Source organism: Tamandua tetradactyla, chromosome 6 (genome assembly GCF_023851605.1).
Source record: "Tamandua tetradactyla isolate mTamTet1 chromosome 6, mTamTet1.pri, whole genome shotgun sequence".
NCBI lineage: Eukaryota > Metazoa > Chordata > Mammalia > Pilosa > Myrmecophagidae > Tamandua > Tamandua tetradactyla.
Window position 1 is genome coordinate 112,782,682 of NC_135332.1, and position 23,126 is coordinate 112,805,807.

General features: G+C 37.1%; 1 long non-coding RNA gene across 2 annotated transcripts; it reads right to left on the reverse strand.

The window, feature by feature from the left end:
- Window positions 1-631: 631 nt before the first annotated feature.
- On the reverse strand, window positions 632-19,057 carry LOC143686288 (uncharacterized). Of its 2 annotated transcripts, XR_013177001.1 has the most exons (5): window positions 18,928-19,057; window positions 16,910-16,941; window positions 9,599-9,721; window positions 848-1,199; window positions 632-732 (listed from the first exon to the last, which is right to left on the reverse strand). It is a non-coding gene; the product is annotated as an uncharacterized LOC143686288 (long non-coding RNA). The 2 variants fall into 2 exon arrangements; XR_013177002.1 differs by lacking the exon at window positions 16,910-16,941.
- Window positions 19,058-23,126: the final 4,069 nt, after the last annotated feature.

The window sequence follows — 23,126 nt, forward strand, 5'->3', positions numbered from 1 at the left end:
TTACAGAGGAAATAAAGCAAGGAGAATAGAGATAAGAGCATGAGACAAACAGGGTGTATTAAAAAGGGTCCCAAAATACGTGTATTTGCAGTTTTAGAAGGAGAGCAAGAATGGAGTCCAGGAAATATTTAGTGATACTGGCTGCAAATTTCCCAGTACTGAAGAAAGACATCAAATCCCACATCCACATAGCATTAAATATTCCAGTAAGGATTTTTTTAATGGGGGAAAAAACAATATGAAGTCTTATTCAAATAAATGAAACTGAAAAGACAGAAAAATTTTGAAAGTAGCCATTGAAAAACACATAGTACCTTCAAAAAAGGAACAATAAGAGCTGAGAATAGAAAAAAGATTAATAATTGGAAGAGAATGTGATCTCCAAAGTACTGAAAGAAAGTAACTTCTAACTGAGAATTGTATAGCAAGCAATATTAGAAGAATCTATTTATACACCAAGTCTTATTTACCAGGTTTGCTATAATAAGTACCACAAACTGTTTGATTTAAATGACAAATGAATCGGTTATCTCACAGATTTGAAAGCTAGAAGTTATCAACAGGCCTTGCTTTCCATGAAGTCTGTTACTTCATAGTTATACTCAGTCCTTTTAAATGTTTTTTTTTCCATGCAGAATCGTATTTATTCAATTATTAATATTGCCACTCATAGTCTTTTTTATGGTGTATTTTCATCCATTCTCTTTTTGGTTGCTTGTCTGTGATCTATCCCTAGTAATAAAAAAATGTAGCTTATTTTAAAAATTGGATCTTAAAGGTTGTAATATTTTTACATGAGGATTTAGCCCATTCACAGCTATTACGCTTACTGATGTTTTATTCTTACCTGTCATCTTTCTATAGATTTCATTGTCATTCACGATGATAACCCTGTGCAGCCATAATCACGTCCGGATTCATCAGTACAGGTAAAATGACTTGGAAGCCTGGGCAAATTATCTAACATTTGAGATTTTGTGCAGTTAATGAATGAATGACAGGAGGTCTAGATTTAAGAGAAAGCAGCAGCAAGGACTCGCTGTCACTGATGCGTGTGTGTGATCACATCATGCATCCCCTGGTTAAATCACCTAATAGCCATTACCTCTGTGAGAAGGATTAAGTGAGGGGAAAGATGCTGCCTCAAGCCATGGCTACTTACTCAGACAATACTACTCACACTTCCAATTCACAGCCACCTTTGAAGAAAACAGAGGGACAGAGTTTTAGGTACTTGCACACTCCATCACTATGCTACAGTTTTTCCTTATTCAAGACTATGGCGTTTTGGTTTCTCATTGTTGGTCCTTTTAGCAGTTTCACCTAAAAGTTGCAAAATTATGATTTTTCTTAAGGAAACAGAATGCTACATTGGTGGTTATAAATGCTGAAAATATTATAAATCATGAGCTAATATTTCAAAGACAAAATGCAATAGTCTCCACAGCCCTGTGGTGATATCTAACCACATATGCTGTTTCCAAGAAAGCATTAATCACTGGCCCTGAGATTTTCTACAACATTCTCTAAATGAACTCCCATCAGCATTTGCATCTAGTTATTTAGTTACTTGTCTTTCCCCCTAGCATTTTGTGTAAGGAAATTTTATGATACATATGCAGCTTTGTAGAGTACTTGGTCAACTTCTATTCAGTGGGTTGTGTAACTTAATGGATATTTCCAGAATGGGTTTTCTGTTGTTGTTGTTGTTATTGAAGGGAGAACATGATATGAGGATTAATATTTGGGAAATTCATCTGGTAATTTACAATAATTCTCTGGCGTCAAACCAACACCCATGAAAAATCTCACACTACAAAAAATATGTTCACTATTTCACTGTTTCACTCTATTTTGCTACTTCGCTGGTTAAACAGAGCATACCAAAAAATTCTGCTATTGCATTATTTGTTTTTAGCATCTCTTTGAACTTTATCAAGAAGCATAACATTTGCCACTGATCTGCTTATTGTGACAAAAGAATATAATTATATTAGAAGAACAAATTTAGACTGAATGAAAAAGATGATTTAATGATTTTTTTTCATTCAGAGTTACTATTGCAAGTAATGAGAGAGCATGTACACTTGATTCCTGACTTTCATCGTTTTTTTTCTTCAGATGAAGAAATTCACAAAACCTCATCATTTTCATCCAAATAGTGTCCTCATGGTTTCTATCCTATGCTTAATGCTTTTCTTTTTTACAGTAGCTGAAAGTGCTTTGTAGGTTATGTTCTCTCAATATGTCTAGTACAGGAAACTCCTTTCTCTGCATATAACGTGCTCATTTCTATGTTTTCCTAGAGCTAAGACAGTAACAGTAAAAAAAAACAATAACAAATCAGCACTTGTGGGTTAAAAATGCATCTAATTTCATATTTATTTTATCCTGGAGGGCGCAGCATAGTCAGCCCTGTCTTCGGCAGAGATGTAGATGTGTTGTCTACTCTCAGTGTTCCTGCCCTAAAAGTACAACTTTTAAAGTACTTGTCAGTGATGTTTCATTCAGTACAATAAGCAGAAGAGTTTAGTTCAAAATAGGGAAGAAATTTGTAACAGTTAGTGCTGTACTATAATCATATGAACTGCCTCCATGATTCAAGAATTCTGGGTTACCAGGAGTGTTCAACAACCCTTTACCGGGAAACTTGCAAAAAGCTAGAAAAGATGACCATTAAGTATCTTTTGACTCTTTTTTCCATTAGACATTCATCGTGTGTGCAGTGGGAAGGGGAGAAGATAAGGACCTGAAAGACCCATTTAACAGCCTCACTTCAGGAACTCAAAGAATTTACCCTCTAGGCAGGCAGGCAAGGTGTATAAAAAAATCAGTCCAGTGCTAATATTATTGGTACTGACCAGTGTTCTAGGATTTGAGGCAAGCAAGAATAATGAGAAGTGAGGCAATCAGGTTAGGCTTTAAGTAGATGCTAAAACATGATGGGTGCATCAAAAATGGTTAAGGGTAAGTTGGATGGAATGGAAGGAGCAACATTCCAGGTGGGGCAACACAAGTAACCAAGACAGTCAGAGTGTATGAACACTGTGTTCAAGAAAACCTATTGGAGTGTATTGTGAAGACAGATTTCATGCATTTGCTTTACTAGTTTTCATCTCATTCTAACAACAGAGGCAATGACATTGATACTGTTCTGAAACAGCTGAATTTGGGGGCAAACCACAGGATACTAGTATACTCTGATGGATACACAAAATGTGGCGCATACATACAGTGGAGAGTTATTCAGCCGCAAAAGGGAATGAAGTTCTGATACATACGGCCACGTGGATGAACTTGTAAGATGTCATGTGGAATGAAATAAGTCAAACACAAAAGGACAGATATTGTACCATCTCGTTGATATCATACGATCTCGGGTGAGGTGGAGAATGGAAAGTGAATGGTTAATGGGCACACAGTTTCTCTTTTGGATGATGGGAAGTTTTAGTAATGGATAGCGGTGACATCAACACAATACTGCGAATGTAATTAGCACCACTGGATTGTGTATTTGAAAGTAGATAAAAAGGAAGGATTTTAGTTGTATGTGTTATTAGAATAAAAGTTTTTGAAAACCCTTAAGAGAATACAAAATGAACCCTAATATAAATATAGACTATAGTTATATTAATTATTAAATTATATTAACATTGTTCTGTCAACTGTAACAAAGGAATCATACTAATGTGAGGCTTTAATAATAGGGAAAGCTGTGGGTGTAAAGGGGGTATAGGAAGGTTCTGTATTTTCTGCATGAATTTTCTGTAAAACTACAACTCCTCTAATTAAAAAATAATAAAATAAAATAACACAAAAAATGCAGTAGCAATCATCTGCTCTGCTTCTTTTATTTGAATGCTTCATTAGCTGTAAAATGCTACAGTGCTATTTTAAATACAGGAAAAATTCTTCACATCCGATTATGGTTTGCAGTGTTCTTTTCCAGTCAAAAAAAAAATTGCCTTTTCTTTAAGTAGCTAGTCTTTGGCTTCACATTTTGCAGGCCACAAATTGGTGTTAGTTTACATAGAAACCAGACGTCCAATGCTGACTTCAGAGGTTAACTATTGACTGGCAAGTCAATAGCAGCCTGCATATGAGAACACTATAATAAAAAGCAAGTCTCAGAGATCATATTCTCATTAGCAAAACCTCCATCTCTCTATAATTTCTGTGAAACATTGTCTGAGTAACCTTTGAAATCCTAATAGGGGAAAAAACAAACCAGACTTTGGCTGACATTTACAGAAAAATCGGATCCTTCATTTCCACTGGATGGTGTGTGTAATGAGGGGAGTTTCGGGTTAGACAATAGCAGGAGTCCTACAAGTCTGTTTTACATCAGTTAATGTTGGCAGGTAATGCCCTTATTTTTGCCACTGTTTTGTTAAGGAGGAGGAATGTGGTGTAAATCCCCTTAAAATTAAAAATAAGGCACCGGCCCTCCCACCCCCAACATTTAGTCATTCCCCTAAAATGACTTCTTTTAGAATGGTTACGGAAGGTCTCAGACCCACACCTTTCTCCACCCAGTTACTGGAAGGCTCCCCATCCCCTCCTCTGTGGGCTTCATGGTGACAGCTCTAGAGTGGAATGTGGATGGCTTTGCTAAATGCTAAGTAATGATTCACACCAGATCTGTGAATAATGCTTGGGTGCAATGTGAGGCAGAGGCAAACAAGTTAGGGAAACCAGTATGAAGAGAACTTTGACTGAATAAAATGAGGTTATTTTCTGTCAACACTTGAAATGAAATGCAGCCTCATCTCCAAGGTGAAGGCATACTATCCCAGAGGTTACAGTCAGACACAGAATCCAAACCAGCTCCTTTTATTTTCAAAGCAATGTAGCTGTTGTGTGACCTCTTTGCTTTTAGCAAGTGGTCAGCTACTTCCAGTTAGGAGATCATAGATTCGTACTGAAAAGAAAAGAGACAATAATCGATAGCTTAGGAGTGAAGAATGAAATCTTTTACATAGCGAGCTGCCATGCTAAAACTACTCCTAAGAATTCCAAGGACATCATAAAGAAAAGCAACTGCCTTTCAGAACTAATGCAATAAATTTAACCCAACAGATTTTTAAAGGGCTAAAAATTTTCAAAAATGATCTCTGCAGTAATTCAAATTTTACAAACTCTAGGCAAGAATATTTTGATGTTAATATAAGTGGTTTATTATCTTCCAAAATTTATGCAACGAAACCAGAGATAAATACATCCATGTCTTCATTTGGAATGAACCCTCATAAAAAGGCAACTCTGGCTTTAGATACTTACCATCAACTTTCTATAATAATAAAATTAAAAAGTGAGCTCATGGATGGAAGCACTAATTTATTTCTGGTTTCTAATTTTTGTCTTTTTCAGATTTTGATGGATCAATTAATTACTGAACTCTCGTAGTGATAAGTACTATAAAGAATACATAGAAGTGGTTAAGAAGCCAAGAAGAAAACATAAATCTTTCCTTCTGTGCACCTTCTCTGTCTCTCTCCATCCCTGTGGGCACTTTTATTATCCTGAAGGGGATACTTGTGTGGTAGATTGTCTTAGGGATCCTCAGACTATGTCGTAATAAAATCTGAAATCCTGTAGAACAACCAACAATAAAACAACTGCCATTTATGGGGCCCTTCATATGTTACAGGCAGTCTAACTAGTGTACACACAATGTAGTGTTTATTTCACACATGAATCCTATGAGGTGTACCTCCACATTATCCTCAGTTGCTGCTAAGTAAAAAAAAGGTTAAAAATGCTTAATAAGTTATCCAAGATAATAAAACAACAGGTCATAAAGTTGAGGATTCAAACCCAGGTCCATCTGATTTGAGAGACACAGTTTTAACTACTACACTGCATTGTCTGTATACTGCTGCTTGTTTTGACTGGGATGATCATAAAAATGTTACAGGTAAAAGCAATCTACTCCAGACACAAGACATATTTAGGAAGGTAAAGATAATCCAATATGTATGAGTGAGAGTCATAAGCAGTAATATATACACGGAAGAGAAGAATAAAAGATCTGTATATCTAAAGTAGAAAATGATTAAATTAATGTATAGGACTGAATAGTTCATATCCATTTGTCATCTGTCCATTTGTTTTTGGTTTGTTTGTTTTTTTAATTAATAAAACCAATCCACATACAACAGGAACAGTGTTAATGTGAAACATTCCATACTTAGTGTGCAATCAGTGGCTCACAATATCATCACATAGTTGTATATTCATTACCATGATCATTTCTCAGAACATTTACATCACTCCAGAAAAAGAAATAAAAAGAAAAAACTCATATATTCCATATCCCTTACCCTGCCCTCTCATTGACCACTAGTATTTCCCCCTACCCAATTTATTTTAACATTTGTTTCCCCTATTATTTATTTTTAATCCATATTTTTTAACTCATCTGTCCATACCATAGATAAAAGGAGCATCAGAACAAGGTTTTCACAATCACACAGTCACTTTGCAAAAGCTTTATCATTATACAGTCATCTTCAAGAAACATGGCTACTGGAACACAGCTCTACAGCTTCAGGCACTTCCCTTTAGCTTCTCTAATACACCTTAAACTATAAAGGGGATATCTATATAATGCATAATATCCATTTGTTTTTAACCAAAAATAATCGAGTGTTTACTGACTACTGTGTACTGTGAGTCACTACAGGGGGCATAAAGATGGGTCTGATGTGGTCACTGCCTGCAAGGGCCAGGCCACTGTGCATAGTTTTGCTGATGTCTTTAGGAAGGGGAAGCAGACTGCCAGGGAGAAACTGCCATCCTGTGTCAGAGGTGATAGAGATTGACTCCATGAGAAAGATACTAGATAAGATAAAAGAAACTGAAAACAAAGATTCAGGTGTTAGTGGAATCGATGAACTTGAGCCAGTTCTAGACCTGGAGAAGAGCAATTTAAAATGGAAATGATACGCCAAGTAGACATGTAGCAGAACTCTGAGGAAACCGAAAAGGATAAGTAAGGGATCACTAGTTTAGTAGTCCTTCAAAGGTTCAAGAGCAGCTGGAAGGATTCGATGAGAGTAATTTCATTGCCTTTTCAATTCATTCCTTATTTGTAAGAACCAAAAATAAATAAGGAAAGAGATTGGAATTGGAATTAATTCTTCCAATAAACACTTCTTGAGTGGGCTGGACTAAAATGAACGGTTCAGAATTTCTGTCTTTGAAAGGTTTCCCCTCCAGTAAGAACGATATGGCTAAAAATACAAATCGTTTTTCAGAGCATATCGGGGGAAGTGCCACAGACAAGTAGTGAGTGTAATAGTGGCTCCGATGTACTTGCCAAGGTGAAAGGAAGGTAACATTAAAAGGGTGATATTTGAGCTGTGCTTAAAAGAGAGGAGAGGATCAAGGAGGTGGAAATGATGAGAGAACTTCCAGAGATAAGAAATCAAAGACAGAAACACCAGAACAGGTATTTGGGGAAAATGACAATTCTGAGAACATGAAATAATGTTGGGAAAAGGGAGGAGTTGAGGTTGGAAAAATCGTGTGGGAATTGACCTTGGATGGCTTTAAATGCTAACTTAAGGAAATTGGACTTCCGCTGGCAAAGAATAGCCTGCTATTTCCTTACATTCTTAAAACTGGTATACAAGGAGCTAGTTCCTCAGAAAAAAAGAAAAATGCAAATTCTACTTGCACTTAACTAAGCTACCAAGATTTGTGCTTTTCAACGAAAGGCACAAATTTCAGTATTTTCATCTACATGAATGTGGGAAACATAAGTGGATTCCCAGTAGGTGACAAGGAGATAAAGCTAATCCACAATTAGGTGAAGTTTTTAAGAAATGTAAGCGTGGAAAGTATATTTATGAAACCTGAAGCATGTAAATTAAAACATGAAATTCGGTGGCATGTAATATATAGGTTCAGAGAATGATGAAAAAGATTTGGGGTAATGGATAGATTCCTATATAAAACATGAAGAAAAATGTTTCAGTCCAGTTCTATGAAACTCAGAGATGCTGTTGAATGACAGGAATGTCAAAGTAAACAAAAGCAAAGTTGTAGCCTAAATTGAATTGCATTGTATATATAAACAAAGAGCAGGCAGCTCTATTTTAGAAGTGTGTGCAAGTATATGGGGGTGTTTATATGTTAATATACACCCCCTCACAGGGCATTTCCTAATATGCCAGGATTATTTTATTAGGTAATAATCATTTTGCTGCTGACAAACAGCAAGAGAAGAATGGAAGCCAGATGTTTACATTAAGTCCAACCCAGGAAAGAAATGCACACCCAATCAGTTTGACTGTTTCTATGTAAGCAAATATCAGCTGTACTCTGTGAGGTAGGGATCAGAGTTCATTGGTTTTGAAAATGTATACCCATAAAATCTGAGAAACTAAGCAGATAGTTTTCTTTTATTATTGACTAACACAACTATTGGCAGCATTATAATTTTACATTTTATGCAGAAATAATTAACAAACATTTTAAAATTTACATTCCAGATGTAATGTGGACTTTGCAACAACCATTCTGGGGTCTAAAACAGAGGGTCTTATTTAAAATAAACCTGAATCTGCCAATCTTCCAATTGCAGTTCAAACCTTGCAAATGCTTAATTCAGAAATACCTCAATTTTCTTCTTCAAATTTGTTATAAATGTCAAAGATGACATTGTTTATAGATTCTCATCACCAGTCCTTTTGTTCTAAACAAATATTACACTGTATTCACTGTGTCCCAAAGAAGTGTAATTCATGCTAATGCAACTCTCCTGTTCATAAAGTTGCTTGGACTGTGAAAGGTATGCCTTGCATTTATGTGTGACTCATTGACCCCTCATTTTAGGGGGCACTGTTCGGTCTGGGTCAACAGAGTGAAAGAGATGCTTGACCAAAGCCTAAGCACGGTTTGAATGTCAGTTCCGGCTGGTGGAGGTGTGGCTGGGCAGCCGGAAGATCCGAGCTCTGTGAGGAGAAACCAGCATCATATGGTAAAAGGCAACATGGAGCCCGTCCAGGTTTAGGGTGTCAACACTCCTGATTTGCCCAGATCTGTCTTTAGCACTTAAATATCTATGTTCCTGGAAATCCCTCTCCAAAACAAAAAATCCCTGTTTTCAGTGATGGATGCAAAACTTGGGGGGGAAGGTAAATTATCCATATAGTGGCCCCCAAAACAGAGGCTGAAAGCACCACTGTTTATTATGCCAAATGGTCAATACTGTAGGCAGAAAACAGCTTGGGTTTGGGCATGGTGGAGAAGGGAACAAATAAGAAAACACATATGGAGGCTGAATTTTGCAAGTCCAGAATGAGTCAGGAAAGTACTTTTAAATGAATCAAAGCTTTCGTTGTCTTTCCAACGAAAAGGCACCAAGACTTGGTTAAAAAAAAAAAAAAAAATAGCGACTGCTGAATAGCTTGGTCATACCACACCAATGAACATGGGATATTAGGTCATTCTGTTGATTGCTCTATGAATACAACTACATTTTTTGATTCAGAGAAGACAATTAATATGTCTAATGAAAAAACTCAGGGAATAGTTTAGAAACAGATACATTAGCCCCTTATGGAGAAGTGCTGTTTCCGTCCGATCTTACCTGCTCCGTGCTTTCTACCAAGTCACAAGGCAGATTGTGGCAGCAATAAAGTCCTCTCAGGTCTCAGGGACTTTGATTTGAACCACTGCATTTCAAGTCATCCTCTCGATTTCTGTAAAAGAGCTTGATGAAATGACAGAAAACATTAAAAAAAAATAGATTGTTGATAACTTGCCCCAATACAAACGACATTTTGCTCATCTCTCTCCTTATTTGGCAATAATTACATTGTGCAAATGTAAATTTTGGCAGTTTTCACTTAGTCTATGATTTTTTTACCAAAGAAAATAAAAAGATCTTGCCTTATAAATGTCCTGCATACCTTGTATAGAAACCTGCTAGAATGCAATGTGATTTGCCTAGTTTACATAATGAGAGCTTTGGGTCACATTTCAGTTTCCTCAAAATGTGCAGAAGAAATTAATAGAACTTTTGACATTTAGACATGGAAGGAGATAACCTCCTTACACAGGTACCTACAAGGTGGCTACTATTGTTCCTGCACATGGAAAAGGTGTTAAAATGTGGGCCTGCTATAAAATCATACTTTCAAAGTATGGGACAAAAAGGATGTCCTTCTCTAATTTGGAAGCGCTCCGAGGATGGGAATGCAGAAATAGGTTACAGTGAAATGCAAATTAATATGCTGTTTCTCCAAAATTGTGTGTTGGTCTTTGAAGACACCAGAAGGGGCCAAGAAAAAGAATGAACTGACTGAACCAGAGTTGTTCAATATTAACTGTAAATTATAGAATTCGTAAAGCAAAACTTCCTTGTTTTGAAGGAAAAAAGACTACTTCAGAACTACAAAGTGAAAAATGTCCCTAGCCAGGGGCAGCCAGATTAAACTTTCTTAATTTCTTTACTGAATCCCAATTTTGATTTCACAAGATCAACTTACATCTGTTCTGTAAAATGATTTTCCCTGGTAACAAAAGGTATGACTTAGGGTGACATTCACTGTGCTTCATAGTGTTTAGAAATGATGTGCATTTAGATATGGCTAGTCTCTCTGGTGAATTTGTAGGCGAAAAGGACCCAAATGACAAATCTACCAATGGAGATACAAAGGGAATGGACTTTTTTTTTGAAATCTGAATACTAATTTCTACAATTCTAAACACCTGCCCTTACTAATGAGGCTAATCCTAAGCATTCAAAGCTCAAATGTGTTTGTTCAGAGGATATTTAGCTGCATGTCTGATACCAAGAATCAGTATAATCTGATCCTGGTAACATTAGAGCTGCAAGTCAAAGTGAATTTTATATTTGACCATATTCAATTTACCTGTAACTACACAAAAGAAAAGAAGAATGCCCTAAAGTCTGCAGTTCAGAGAAATATTATTGGGAAAGGAACCAGTAATAGGAAAAATATCTTACTGAATTATGGGACTAAAGGAAAATTGCAAAAATACTCGTTTTTATTATACATATCGTTTGTATAATTAGTCCTACTATTATTTACTACTTATTGCCATTCTTTAGTCTTACTGTTGATTTGTTTAAATAGCAGCATTTATGTAAGAGAAAATAAGTATAAAATATATCATTTCAAATGAAACACCTCTATTTTTATGTTAATAGTGCATATTTGATAATTATCCATTATATATCACATTGTTGTCTTCTTTGTGTTTGGTATGGCTGGGTCTCAGGTTGACTCTCTAAAAAGTTGATCACCTTATCTCAGGTTTGAATTCTGGTTTAGCAGTTTTGTAGCATTGGGTTAGTCACATAACATTCAGCTCATTATCTTTCATCTTATAAAATAACTATATAAACAGTAATAAACTTTTAAAGGTTGCTGTGAAGACAGCAGATATCAATAAATATTAGCTCTTCTTTAAGTATGATTATCCCACACCAATCCATGACCAGATCTTCCACATGGGTTTTGTTTTCCATTATGGGGTTCATCTTTTCTTGGCCCTGTGGCCCCAGGGTCCTCAAATTGCTTGTTGCTCAAGTCCTTTTCCTTAAAGATCTTGTAACTCCCTGGGTGCTGACAGTATTTTTAAGCCAAGTCATCTCTGACTCCTTCTCTGGCCAATTCTTAGATGGCAATTCTTAGATTCTTAAATGGCAATTCCATTTGCCCCGTTTAAATTTTCCTAATTGGTGTGTTTCTTTTTTAACATTTCTGAGTGCTTTTCAATCACATCATTTCCTTCAAAAAAAAAAAAAACCCCTACCCTCTACTTCTGTTTCCATCCTTTGGATAGAGTAGGCTCACACTAGCTTGCCAACAAAATCCAAGTAGAAAGGATACCTATATGGACAGAAAAGTACTGAAGGCTGGCAATTCCTGCATGGCTTCTCTTCTGGGAAAGCAGTGACTGGAGGGAAGATGTTTTGAAGCATGGCCTTTGGTTTCTTAGCCTAAGTCTGCTAGCGAGAAACATTTCTCAGGAGAGAAACAAGAAAACACCCGAGAGAGATTGTTCCTAAAGGGGTAATTTCCTAGTGGCATTGTGCCAGGAAGCTAGTTCTTTCCCAGGGCACTTTTCCACTCCCCAAGACCATCACGCACAGTGCTCAGGATCAGTGCCAACTATGCTATCATCAGAGAAGCCAAACTGGAGAGAAATGCCATGTTCAATTTGTGGTCAAGGGTGACCGAGAGGCCAGACTATCAGTGGTGCCAGGAGATTCCGTGTGGTGTAATCAGAGGGAGACAAGGATGTGACCAATGCAATTATTGGCTTGATGGCTTGACGGCTCTCACGCCAACATGGGAACTTTGGAGGATGAGGTAGCCTGAAACCTCTCTTAGGGAGGATGTGGGCAAAAAGAAAATAAACCCTGGAGAACAGATAGAGAGCCCTGCCCAATAGCAGAGTCTCATAGAAAGAAGAATCAAAACAAATATGAAAAAAAAAAAAAAAAGCTGTTAGGAAAAGAGAAACACGTGAATTACTGACCCAACATTTCAATAGGCGCAAGTTGATGGAAGAGCCCATGAGGCCAGGGGTTGGGGGTGCCCTTGAAGGTTAAGTCCTTGTTCAATGAAAGAACCCCCAGAAGGATTGGCATAAGGTCTTGTGGGGTCACTGAGGGACCCCTCCTCCCAGGGGCGTGGGGCATAGTTGCCAATCTCATTGACCAGGGAATGAACATAAATTAGATTCTGTGTTTTTGAAGACGTAAACTACAGATGTTAGAATCTGAATGTTTGAGGTAGGAAACGATACGGGGAAACTCAGTCTATGAGAGACCATAGGCTTACACACTGTTCCTAGAGCCAGGTGCTGCACTGGGCGTGTGCTTGGTGGTGATGGCCAGGAGGGTGTGTGCGGGGAGTGATCTAAAAGGGGTAACCATTTAGAGTTAACATTTAAGGAACCCAACCATGGGACACTTTAGGATGAATTTAGTCGAAATAGAAACAGATCTGGCTATTCACTCGAAGTTGTAGAATGTAAATGTGAGAAGTAAACACTGGGGAGTTTATTTTAAAGGAGTCTGCAATTTTTGTTTCTTTAAAAAAGGGACTATAAAGATATCACTAGAATCTGGTGGAACCCTAGTGTTTTGCTAGAATGGAAGTTCCATGAGGATGAAGAATTCAGTGCTGTATTCTCAGAACTTTTGGTCATGGCAGTCTGTCAATAAAATATTTATTATATAACTGGATAAAAAATCTATTTGTTATAACATTTTGAGCTTTGTAAATACTAATTAAATATATGGGTGACTAAAATCAGTGCAGAAAAAAATGCAAACAGTTGATTTTATGTGTAGGGCAGAGATAATTAAATATTTTAAGTTTATCAGGCCTATGAAAATAAAATATAATTCAATTCAACTTATATAAACATTTATTAGGCTCTTATATTATGCCAGATACTGTGCTAAAATTTAATGGAAATGCAAGTTCCTGCTTTGAAGCAATCTAATGAAGGAGATGAACATCTGTGTCAGTTTGAAACAATTATGTACCCCAGAAAAGCAATCCTGATCCAGTCTCATGGGGCCAGACTTATTGCTCGGGGTGGGAAACTTTGATTGGATTGTTTCCATGGAGATGTGACATACCCAGCTGTGGGTGTGACCTTTTAGTTAGATTACTTCCATGGAGATGTGATACACACAATTGTGGGTGTGGCCTTTTGGTTGGATACAGATGTGACTCCACCCATTCAAGGTGGGTCTTGGTTATTTTACTAGGGTCCTTTAAAAGGGGAAACCTTTTGGGGAAACCTCAGATGCAGATGCTCAGAGAGCAGAAGCAACAGAAGTTACAGAGCCAGTGTGAGACCCAGATGTTGGGATATGCAGGGCTCAGCAGACCTCATGTGCCTTCCCGTGAGCTGCTAAGCAAGTCAAAACCTGAAGAGAGCTAAGGGAATCCAAGAGATAAAACCCAGTCCTGGAGAAGCCAAGTGAGGAATCCCCACAGGAAGCAGAGGTTTAAAGCAACAAAGTCCAGGAACAAAGGACCAGCAGATGCCAGCCAAGTACCTTCCCAGCTGACAGAGGTGTTGCAGATGGCATCAGCCTTTCTTTTTTTTTTTGTAGTTTTATTCTTCTTTTTTTATATATATACATTTCTATTGTCAAATCTTCACACACACACACATTCTATACATGGTATACAATCAGTGGCTCACAATATCATCACATAGTTGTGTATTTATCACCATAATCATTTTTTAGAATATTTGCATCACTCCAGAAAAAGAAATAAACAGGAAAAAGAAAAAAAACTTATACATCTCATACCCTTTACCCCTCCCTCTCATTGACCTCTGGTTTTCCTATCTACCCAATTTGTTTTACCCTTTGTTCCCCCATTATTATTTTTTAACCATATTTTTTAATTCATCTGTCCATACCCTGGATAAAAAGCCATCAGACACAAAGTTTTCATAATCACACAGTCACATCATAAAAGCTATATCATATACAATCATCTTCAAGAAACAAGGCTACTGGACACAGCTCTACAGTTTCAGGTACTTCCCTCCAGCCACTCCAATATGCCACAAACTAAAAAGGGATATCTGTATAATGCATAAGAATAACCTCCAGGATAACCTCTTGACTCTGCTTGAAATCTCTCAGCCACTGAAACTATTTTGTCTCATTTCTGTTTTCCCCCTTTTGGTCAAGAAGGCTCTCAATCCCTTGATACCAGGTCCTGGCTCATCCCGGGAGTCCTATCCCAGGTTGCCAAGGAGATTTACACCCCTGGGAGTCATGTCGCCTGTAGTGGGGAGAGCCTGTAGTGAGTTCACCACCTGCTGAACTGGCTTAGAGAGAGAGGCCACATCAGCATCAGTCTTTCTTGAATGAAGGTAATCTCTTGTTGGTGCCATAATTTGGATGTTTCACAGCCTTAAAATTATAATCTGCACCTTGATAAATTCCCTTTTAATTTATTAAAAGGGGGTGCAACGGTACTTCAGTAGTAGAATTCTCACCTGCCATGGGAGACCTGGGTTCGAGTCCCGGTCCGTGCAGTTCCCAAAAATCAAGCACGCAAGCAAAACAAGCAAACAAAAACCAACTAACCAAACAACCAAATCAACAAATGGTGCTGCAATAACGGAATGCTCACATGGAACCATAATGAAATGTGTCCCCGCCATACAGCATACAAAAAAAAAGCAGTCCAATTCTGGTATGTTGCAATTCAGCAACAATTGGTTGTACTGGTAACAAACCAATACAACATCCAAAGAGACAATGCAATTTACTTCAATAGAGGTATTCTGAACGACTGCAGGGATAAGATCATTTTTGTTAATGTTCTATATATCTAATATTAGCACACTCCCCATTTCTTTAGGTTCTACTGATCTGCAGTGCTGCCCTATCTCCATTTTTCCAGCTCATACAATGAAGCACATGGATGACCTCCTAGCCAATGCTGAGGATCTTCTTGATCCAAATTATTATACTCATCTCTTCTTTTCTTTCTTTCTCAGGATTTGTATTAGTTAGGGTTCTCTAGAGAAACAGAATCAACAGGGAACACTTGCAATATAAAATTTATGAAAGTGTCTCACGTGACCGTAGGAATGCAGAGTCCAAAATCCACAGGGCAGGCTGTGAAGCCGATGACTCCAATGGATGGCCTGGATGAACTCCACAGGAGAGGCTCAACAGCCAAAGCAGGAATGGAATCTGTCTCCTCTGAGTCCTCCTTAAAAGGCTTCCCATGATTGGATTTAGCATCACTAATTGCAGAAGACACTCCCCTTTGGCTGATTACAAATGGAATCAGCTGTGGATGTAGCTGACGTGATCATGACCTAATCCTATGAAATGTCCTCATTGCAACAGACAGGCCAGCGCTTGCCCAATCAGATGAACAGGTACCACAACTTGGCCAAGTTGACACCTATTCCTAACCATGACAGGATTATATACATATTGTGCCACTTCACTTATATCTGCCAGTGCCCACAGTTCAGCACATTTCTTCATGTATCACTCTGGCTCTTTCCATACCTCTGTATCTGTCACTGACCTTTTTTACACATTTCCATGTAGGTTTACAAATACATTTACCATTGTCATCACCATCACTACCGTCAATACCATCATCATCTTCACCATCATCACCATCATCTCTCCAAAGCATTATTCTGTTTTCCTTGATAATGAAAAAACACTTTAACTGTTGTATGCAATGAAACCTCTTCAATCATTTGAACAGCAATTCTGCTGTTTTCCCTTCTGCATCTCAAGGAACAAGGTATTTGCTTATCCCACTACCTGACTTTATTTCTAACTTGCTTCAACTTCTTTCATCTTCACAGGTACACAAAATAATCTGGTCTACATTGTAAAATACACCAAATTAAAAAAAAATTATAACGTGAGAGTAAAAAAATATATTTGTCTCTATCCAAGTTAACTTTTAATTTCCAGAGAGCCAAGAAATCCTGATCATCATCTCTCATAAATTAAGATAGATTATTTTAAATTTAAGAAATGCAAAAAATACATTCATCAAGTTGTTTTATTCTGTTGGTTTTTGTTACAGGGACAGTATCTCCTTTTGTTTCAAAAATTATGATGATTTTCTTTGTATTATTGCCAAGATCATCTAGCACGAAATTTTGTTATCTTGTTCTTTGTTTTATAAAAACCTTTAAAATTTTAAATAAAAGTCAAATAGTAAATTTTTGGAAATCATGAAAATTATATGCTTATAAAATAGACACATAAAGCATTATTCTATTAGTTATTTGTAATAGATTTATGTTTCTAAACTAATAAAGTGACTTTTTAGCCTACAAAAGCTATATTATAAGTTATTTTTAGTGTTAAACAAGTAAGGATAAACTATGGTGGTACCTTGAAAAGCAGCATCAGCATCACTTAGGAACCTGTTAAAAATGCAAATTGTCAACCCAACTTGGACTTACTAACCTAGAAACTCTAGGGGTGGCACCTTCTAATACATGAGTTAACAAGTTCCCCAGTTGAATCTAATACACACTAAAGCGTGAGGACCAGGTCTTTATTCTATGAAAGCAATCACTGGTGATAGTTGTTTCCCCAGGTAATGCTGACTTGGAAGACAAAGGAGGATGTGAACACTAATGACAATAAATATAGCCCCCTTGGTTTCTACCTGTAATAATGCTTGGTTACCAGTAGGCTTTGGGGAATGTCTTTAAAACTAAGAGGCCATGTCAGGAAGAAAACAGAGGTGCAGCCCCTTGGAGGGCAGTGTAGTGATTCCACAGGAGGCCAGGGGTGGGGATGCCATATGATCCTGGAACCCGATTGCTCAGTGTATACCTGGAGGAACTGAGTGAATGGACACTTCCACACTGGTGTTTATGGTGGCAGTGTTCGCAATTCACAATAGAAGGAGGAATGGAAGGGGGAACTGTGGTGTATTTATGCAATGGACTGCTGAGCACTGCAAGAAAGAATAAAGTTTTGAGGCATGCAACCAGGTGAATGAACCCTAAGGACTATATGTTGAATGAAATGTCAGAAACAAAAAGACAAGTATTATCATGCCTCACTCATATAGACTAACTGTAATATAAAAATCCGGTGAACTGAAGTCAAGAGCATGGGTTATCAGGTTTGGGCCTTTTGTAAAGGGTCCTAGATTGTAAGTTCTTACAGCACTCATATATTCAGGAGTTGTAACTATTATTTCTAAATGCTGAGATACTGAGCTGTTTGTATATAACCTGTTGGTTCCCAGAAACGTCAGATATTTATGTGACACCTGAGAACTCAGAGTTAGAACTCTGAAGCTATGAAAGTCAGCATTACCCCTTAGAGGAACCTTAAAAAGTTGAAAAAGGGATCCGACTTCAGCTAGAGATAAGAAGGAAGCTGATCTGGATAGGACTTGGGTAGATCAGAATACAGGGTAAAGGATGGTATTGTCCATATTTTAAAACTTCAACTTCTGTGTGAGACTAAAGGGAGAGATGTTTATTTGGTGCAAAATTTATATTTTGGGGTAGTGTTTGACCTAATTTAACTTGTATGGTCAGGTCAATTGAACACCATAAGTACATGGAATCTTGAATAGGGCATGAGATCTTGTAGGTTTGCATGTTTTTTACAGATGAGCAAGAAAAAAAATGGATAAAAATAAATAAATAATAGGGGCAATAAGAGGTAAAATAAATTGGGTAGATTGAAATATTAGTGGTAAATGAGAGAGAGGAGTGAGGGGTATGGGATATATGAACTTTTTTCTTTTTTTTTTTCTTTTTCTGGAGTGATGCAAATGTTCTGAAAATGATCATGGTGATGAATACACAACTATGTGAGGATATTGTGAACCATTGATTGTACACCATATATGAACTGTATGTGTGTGAGGATTTGTCAATAAAAATATTTTTTAAAATAGGAGAAGGAGGAGGTATAACAGAGAAAATGGGATTTAACAGACAAGTATGGCTGCTGAATTGTTTTATTAATCTTCCTCCTAGCCTCCAGTGTTTTGGACCAGTGAAAAGGAAAAATCTGAGATGGTGGAATGGTAGCCCATGACAAACTCTGGGATCTGTTCTTTAGCTACTTGTTGAAGTATGCTTTGAAAATTATTGCTTTTTTTCTTTCTTTGCTTTGTATTTATGTTATATTTTACAATAAAAATTTAAATGAAAAAAAAAAAAACTAAGAGGGCAGATAGCATATACAGAAGGGATGCTGACCCTGAACCCCTACCCTGTCGAATTAAGAGAGCCCAAGCCTACGAGGACACCTACTCTTATGCAAGAGTTCCAGATGCTGCCTGTGCTCTCTTCAGTGGCAAAGATTTCCTTTTGTGCCCTTTTTTATCTATCCCACTTCCATCAAATTTGATGGCTTGGTCAAAAGCTGGATTATACCTCATTTAGCTACCACCACCATTTTCCTTTCTTTGATGCTCATGTCATTTGTCCCAGCTCTCTTCTTCCCAGCTTCTCCTGCTTTTCTGCTCCTCCAGCTTATGATGCCTCTTGTTTGAGTCTGCTGAGGTTGGGGTGGGTTCTCACCATTCACGCTTTATTAACAATCACAATGGTTGCTAAGGAACTTGGAATATATGCTGCCCTGAGCAAAATTTGAAGGAAGATATCTGAGTGACTGAAATGCATGCATTCCCACTGACGATTAGGAGTGCAATGATACAGGCCTCTAGTGTTTCCTTTGTCATACAATGAAGAGAATATCCTTCTTTGCTAGGGCATATACGTACCCCCACTCTACCCCACTCTGCCCCCCCACTCCCACCCCACCAGCTTCTCTGGCGTTAGTATAACCACCAATCCCTTTGGCTAAGAGTCTCAGTTCCAATAACAAGGGTCTACAATTGACTTCCAAACTCCCTGGCTTCCATTCCTCCAGTCCTTCATTCCCAGGACAGCAGGCTTGCAGACTAATCGACATCCCCATACCACTGACTACCTACCACTCCACCAACACTCAGGATACCTGGATTTCCATTAGACCCCTAAATCTTTATTCCACTAACCAGAGCCACACTATTAAAATCAAAATTACTCTACCTTTTAGATATAAACTCTAAAGTCCAAAATTCTGTACTTTTAGAATTCCCTTCCAGAATTTCAACAAAATATCTCCAGTTGCCCATTTCCTCCTTGAAGCTTGTTTTTCTTCAAACACAACTGTAAGGCCTGACCCGGTAGCCTCTGGCTGGAAGACCCCCCTCCCAAACTAAAACCAGTGAACATCCGGGCATACAGCTGTTCAAATTCAGCCAATCAGGACCTGGCCTGACAAACAAAGGACCCTCACTGCACACGGCCCATAGCTATGCACCCCCTAGTTATGCCCCTGGCCCTAAAGTGTGCAAAACTCCTAACCTACCACAGGAGGCCCCGTAGGCATCGTCAGCACCCCCACTACCTAGCCTATATCCAGCCCCACCACCCCCAGGTGGGCGCGACTTCCCCAGCCCGCACCCTGAGCACCCGGACCCGGGAACCTCGCCCTGGGACAATAAACTTTTTTAAACTCGGACTCAGTTTCTCTGATTTTTCAGTCGGTTACCGTTTAAAACCTAACAACAACCGTTCAAGATTTATGTTTAAAAAACAATTTAGTTTCCCTATTATTCAGTTTTGTTGCCATGGGTTTTTAATTTATGATTATATTTTTATTATATTGTGTTATTGTAATAACATTATTTGCCACTGTTTTTTGTGGCAAACATAATCTAGCCAGGGAATATAATCAGTTATGGGAAATCTTTGGGAAGGTGTGTTTCAATATCCAGACATCTATAATGAACTTTTGAATACAAACTTCTTGTAATTTAACTATGTCCTATAGTATTTTGAAGACGGGATAAATGAGCAGTGGTAAATTAAACTCTAAAACTGCTAATACTGATAGAAAATTTGTTATTAGCATATGAATGGTGTTATTTTGAGAGTGGAACCATGATTCATGGACAGATTAAAACAAAACAATAAGTCAGCTTTTTAAAAAACAGAGTAATGCCATGGAATTTTGGTATTAAATGAAATTTCATACCAGGTCATCCATTCATTGAGTGAAAAATTCCCTCTGCAGATGTTCAATTAATATATTTATTAAATAAAAAGTCTGAGTTGAAGATAATCTGTATTAATTTATTTAGACTTATTGATCCTGGTTATTATGCCCTATTTTATTGCCTGAACAATTTTGCCAGATGATATAATGATATAGTAGGATCATAATACATGTACACACCATACATTCTATTAGATGTATGTATAATAGATGAGTTGTGTCTCTTTTTCATCCAATATGTAATCTGTCTAAAGATAAAATTCTTAAATATCTTTGACTAAAGGTAAATAAAAACTTGACTGTTTTTTTACAAAGTAACTAGAACCTCTGACTGCAAAAATAGTTTCAATTATAGGAGGAGGAGATTTATATTTTTAGAAAAGAACTGGAGCCTTTTAATCTGTTTGAACATAGCATTTTAACTGGATTAATTCCAGATTTTTAAGAAAAGGTATCCAATGTATAAAACAAATACTTTTTAAAATAAATCCATAAGTCATTTTAACAACTTTCCTTTCTATTTTTCAATATACAATTCTTCTAGAATGTACAGTGAGAAACCCCAAGCCATTTTGACATAGATCCAGGAGGCACTATATATTTTAGATTAAAATGGAGTTAGAAGCGGTGCTGGAGACCCGGGTTCGATTCCTAGAGCCTGCCTGTGCCAAAAAAAAAGTGGAGTTAGAACCCTTTGATACAACAAAGTGTGTCAGAATTTTACACTTCTTCCCATCATTTATTCCCAGCTTAAAATATTATGAAAATAACTCTCTTTTTTTCAATACCACATCAAAGTCAACTGCCAACAGAACATGTATTAAAGAAAAGTTGAGTAAAAATTTCAATTTTAGCATTTGGATTTGCATTATTCTATTTCACTTTTCTAAGTCTAGTCCTGATATCCCTAACCAGACATCAGTTTCATCTAATTCCTATATAAGAATTGTAAGAAACTTGAGCAATTAATTACAACCATTTATCCTTCTCTCTAATTAATCCATCTTCTGTATACCAAGACAGTTTCTTAGAAAGATCTTAAATTATGGGCTTAATTTACCTCTTTCCTATTTTTTTTGACAGCCAGAGCCAAAAATATTAGGTGTTTCTCTTCAGCTGCCTTTTTCTGCAAGCAGAAAAATTAAAGACAAGGCAGGTCTAACCCCACAAACAGTTTCTATTTAGACTCGCACCTTTAAATTGATTTACTTAATACCCGCATTGCTTCCAAACCAACTTGGCCTTCGAAGTTGTATCATTTATTTTTTAAGAGCTGGCTTATTTTTTGGACTTTTTAACTTCTGATCCAGCAAGACATACAATTCTGTTTAGAAATGCAGATTTGGATCCCAATGTTTTGCCAGACAACACCTTGGCACACCATTAGTTCCTATTGTGCTTTGGGCAAGCTCTTTGGGACTAATATTGTCACAATCAGCACTTATGTGAAGTTCTACTTCGTCACTCTATGGGCTGCATCTAACTTTCTTTCTTTAATTTTGTTCACCTGCCTGGAGATGGGCAATATAATATTGTTCTTTAAAATGTTCTTATCATTTAACCAAATAATTCCAATTCTAATAGTCTCTTTTAAGGAAAAAGAGTATGAATAAGAATTTTTCAAGTATGTTTACCATAGCATTATTAAAGAAAATTATTAACAATCTAAATATCTTACAAAAGAGAAATAATGAGATTGATTTAGGGTAATTCCACAGTATGAACTAGAATGCAGCCATTAAAAATTCATGCTTAAAAGCACATTTAATGAATTATAATTATGTCATTTTAGTTGCAATAACCAGGCTACAAAAATACTATATACAGTTATGATCCTTGAAAGGTATCTGGAATTTGACCAATGGGGTTTGAAATATTCTCACATTTAATCTTAAAAAGCCCCTGCCCCTACTCACATAATGAAATAGTATGTTTTACATAATCAGCAGAAATACTAAGCTCTATGAGAAGTCCCAGATCTTGTTAAATGTTGGAGGTCAGTAAATGTTGGGATACATTTTAGGAAATGTGGCCAACAGGAATCAAGAGAAAGGCAAGTGAACCTCAAAGACAAACATCCACGCATTCACCATCGGCTTGAGTTGAAACAACCCTCGGGAGCCATTTGCAAATCTGCCTACTTCTCCCTCTAAAGAGAGAAAATAAGCAATTCTTCATTGTTTAAAGGGAGAACACAGTTAAAGGGAATAAATCGGTCCCACATGGGGCCCTAAAGAGATTTTCACCTCTGTTCTCAGAAATAACATTTCTAGCTCCTTCCACCAACATAAAGAAGAGAAGTTATTTCCTTACATTTAAGTAATATGCAGTATAAATAGTATCAATGCTCTCCCCAATTCAAATGGAAGAAGGCAAACTCATTATTCCACAAACTGTTCCTAATTTTTATTATCTATTATCACTCCTTATCGCTCAGTTTTTACTTTTATAGGGACTCGTTTAACTCCTCTCCCTGAAGTTTTCCCTATTTTTCACATCTTGCATTAATGTGATACATTTGTTAAAA